Source organism: Helianthus annuus, chromosome 15 (assembly GCF_002127325.2).
Source record: "Helianthus annuus cultivar XRQ/B chromosome 15, HanXRQr2.0-SUNRISE, whole genome shotgun sequence".
Lineage (NCBI taxonomy): Eukaryota > Viridiplantae > Streptophyta > Magnoliopsida > Asterales > Asteraceae > Helianthus > Helianthus annuus.
This window is the reverse complement of record NC_035447.2, coordinates 174,898,060-174,902,239: the sequence shown is the minus strand read 5'-3', so window position 1 is coordinate 174,902,239 and position 4,180 is coordinate 174,898,060.

The window sequence follows — 4,180 nt, the reverse complement described above, 5'->3', positions numbered from 1 at the left end:
TTATTTTATCTATTAAAATTTCGAAAACTGTTAAAAGATAATCAGTTATTATTTTCGAAATATTTTGATAAGTTTAGATCAGCATTAAAACAGGAAACATTATCCCACAATCCCTTAAATTTCGAGTTTTCAGTTATTATCACAAAACAGCTGTTAAGGAGGTTGCTACTCGCAACCATGAGGTTGCTACTCGCAACCATGAGGTTGCTACTCGCAACCATGAGGTTGCTACTCGCAACCATGAGGTTGCTACTCGCAACCATAAGGTTGCGACTCGCAACCATAACGTGATTTATCGCAACCATGAGGTTGCTACTCGCAACCATGAGGTTGCGACTCGCAACCATAACGTGATTAGTCGAAACTAAGGTTGCGACTCGCAACCATAACGTGATTAGTCGAAACTAAGGTTGCGACTCGCAACCATAACGTGATTAGTCGAGACTAAGGTTGCGACTCGAAACCATAACAGCACAACTCGAGACTAAGGTTGCGACTCGAGACTAAGGTTGCGACTCGAGACCATGACTCGAAATCTCAAAACTTAAGCTGTTTAAAAGTGAACTAAAATTACCCTACTTCGGTTTTCATCACCATCATAACTTACACCCTAAGGAGGAACCAGATCATCCTGACAATCATGTCGAACTCAATGGCTGCATCTCTGACTGGATTCTCTGCTGGCCTGTCTGCTGTAACAGGTATTATTCATATTTTCCATTACATTTAAACAGAACTGATCCAACATGTGGTATCAGAGCATATGTTGATAAACCAGTTCTGTTTTCGTATCCATTATTCTTGGATCAAAATCTGGAAAACGGAAGTTTTTTAAGCCTTAAAAATCAAAAACTGTTTTCGGGTTGTTTGTGACCGAAATCCCTGTTTTCGGAAACTGTTAATTGATAAACCGACTCGAAATTATAAAGATTAAACTTATTATCACGAAATCCCTTACAAAACCATTAAAATCAGGTTTCGGATTTCCAGATTGTGTTCTTATTTTTGTTAGGGTTCATCATAATGTTCTAAGAAAACTTGAAAATTCCCTAAGATTTGGAATATAATTTAGATTAGTGGGTGTTTTTCCTGTTTTGATCTTTATTTTATCTATTAAAATTTCGAAAACTGTTAAAAGATAATCAGTTATTATTTTCGAAATATTTTGATAAGTTTAGATCAGCATTAAAACAGGAAACATTATCCCACAATCCCTTAAATTTCGAGTTTTCAGTTATTATCACAAAACAGCTGTTAAGGAGGTTGCTACTCGCAACCATGAGGTTGCTACTCGCAACCATGAGGTTGCTACTCGCAACCATGAGGTTGCTACTCGCAACCATGAGGTTGCTACTCGCAACCATAAGGTTGCGACTCGCAACCATAACGTGATTTATCGCAACCATGAGGTTGCTACTCGCAACCATGAGGTTGCGACTCGCAACCATAACGTGATTAGTCGAAACTAAGGTTGCGACTCGCAACCATAACGTGATTAGTCGAAACTAAGGTTGCGACTCGCAACCATAACGTGATTAGTCGAGACTAAGGTTGCGACTCGAAACCATAACAGCACAACTCGAGACTAAGGTTGCGACTCGAGACTAAGGTTGCGACTCGAGACCATGACTCGAAATCTCAAAACTTAAGCTGTTTAAAAGTGAACTAAAATTACCCTACTTCGGTTTTCATCACCATCATAACTTACACCCTAAGGAGGAACCAGATCATCCTGACAATCATGTCGAACTCAATGGCTGCATCTCTGACTGGATTCTCTGCTGGCCTGTCTGCTGTAACAGGTATTATTCATATTTTCCATTACATTTAAACAGAACTGATCCAACATGTGGTATCAGAGCATATGTTGATAAACCAGTTCTGTTTTCGTATCCATTATTCTTGGATCAAAATCTGGAAAACGGAAGTTTTTTAAGCCTTAAAAATCAAAAACTGTTTTCGGGTTGTTTGTGACCGAAATCCCTGTTTTCGGAAACTGTTAATTGATAAACCGACTCGAAATTATAAAGATTAAACTTATTATCACGAAATCCCTTACAAAACCATTAAAATCAGGTTTCGGATTTCCAGATTGTGTTCTTATTTTTGTTAGGGTTCATCATAATGTTCTAAGAAAACTTGAAAATTCCCTAAGATTTGGAATATAATTTAGATTAGTGGGTGTTTTTCCTGTTTTGATCTTTATTTTATCTATTAAAATTTCGAAAACTGTTAAAAGATAATCAGTTATTATTTTCGAAATATTTTGATAAGTTTAGATCAGCATTAAAACAGGAAACATTATCCCACAATCCCTTAAATTTCGAGTTTTCAGTTATTATCACAAAACAGCTGTTAAGGAGGTTGCTACTCGCAACCATGAGGTTGCTACTCGCAACCATGAGGTTGCTACTCGCAACCATGAGGTTGCTACTCGCAACCATGAGGTTGCTACTCGCAACCATAAGGTTGCTACTCGCAACCCCCAGCGAACTCACCGCGGAGTTCGATCCGCGCTAACAGGTGGTTTGCTATTAAATACTTGGTTTTGTCAATACTTAATCAGAATCAGATAACTTTTTACAAAACCAAAATAGCTTAACTTGGATGAGCTTCTGATGTATTAATTCTGGCCAAAGCTGATTTAATACATCTATTTATTGTTCAAGTATTATAAAAGGCTATGTTAAGTATGCATTACAAACCTGAAATGTCTTAATTCTGGCCAAAGCTGATTTAATTCATTTATGTTTAGCATGCTTGACAAGTGCATAACTAAAGTGATTGTCTCATTTCTGGCCAAAGCTGATTTGTCACGATTGCTTTGCACACATACTTAAATGATTACACTTCTGGCCAAAGCTGATTTGTCTTCGTTTAAGTAGAATTTTTACTAAGTCTATTATTTTGATGTTAGTAATAGACATTATCACAGCTTCATAATTAAAATGGTCATTATTTATGCCTGCCTTAGTGTAACAAGCCCATTAGATCACATTAGGTTTTCTTCTTTTGTATCATAACTTGCTCATCTTATTTCCACTATCAGCACCCAATTGCGGGATTCCACCTTTGACTGGTGATAACTTTGCTGAATGGAAGGATGCTCTCATGCTTACGCTTGGGCTGCTGGACTTTGATTATGCCCTAAGAGAGAATAAGCCAGCGGACCTTACCGCCACCAGTACTGCTGCTGAGCAGATAGTCCATGATAAATGGACTAGGTGTAACCGCATGTCTCTCATGTTCATGAAGCAGTCTATTCATAACTCAATCAGAGGAGCCATTCCTGATTCTGAAAATGCTAAAACCTATCTGGCTTCTGTGGAGGATCAATTCAAGGGAACATCAAAAGCACACGCTAGCACTCTTATCCTCAAGCTGGTGACATCTAAGTATGATGGGAGGAGCGGCATTCGCGAACACATCATGATGATGCATGATATGGCCAATAAGCTGAAGGGCCTAGAGATGGAAATCAGTGATGGTTTTCTCGTTCACTTCATCATCACTTCGCTTCCTTCATCCTATGAAGCTTTCAAGATCAATTACAACACTCAGAAGGACAAATGGACGATGAGTGAGCTGATCGCTATGTGCGTGCAGGAGGAAGAGCGTATGAAGATGGATCGCACTACTGATGTTGCTAACTTCACCACTTCCAGCTCAAAGAAAAGGAAGAACTCTTATCATAGAAAGGATGCTTCTAAGGTTCAAAAGCCAAATCCAAATCCTAATACAAGTACACCTTCCAGCTCTAAGAACTCCTTAGGCAAACCCTATTGCAAGTTCTGTAAGAAAACAGGACATAAGCAAAAGGAATGCCCTGACTTTAAGGAGTGGCTGGCTAAGAAAGGTAACGATTTTTTCATGATACTTGAGTCCTTTAATTTAAATGTTCCTGCTAATTCTTGGTGGTTTGATTCTGGTTCTATGGTTCATGTAACCAATTCACTTCAGGGATTCCTTACAATCCGGAAGCTGGGAAGAAACCAAAGAACACTTAAAGTTGGGGATGATCGGGAATTAGAAGTGAAGGCCATAGGAACATTACAATTATTTTTGAAAACTGGTTTATGTATTAAACTTTATGATACCTTATATGTTCCTGAGGTAACTCGGAACCTTGTATCAGGACCAAAGTTAGACATGGACGGTTTTGTCGTTTCTCATGGTCATC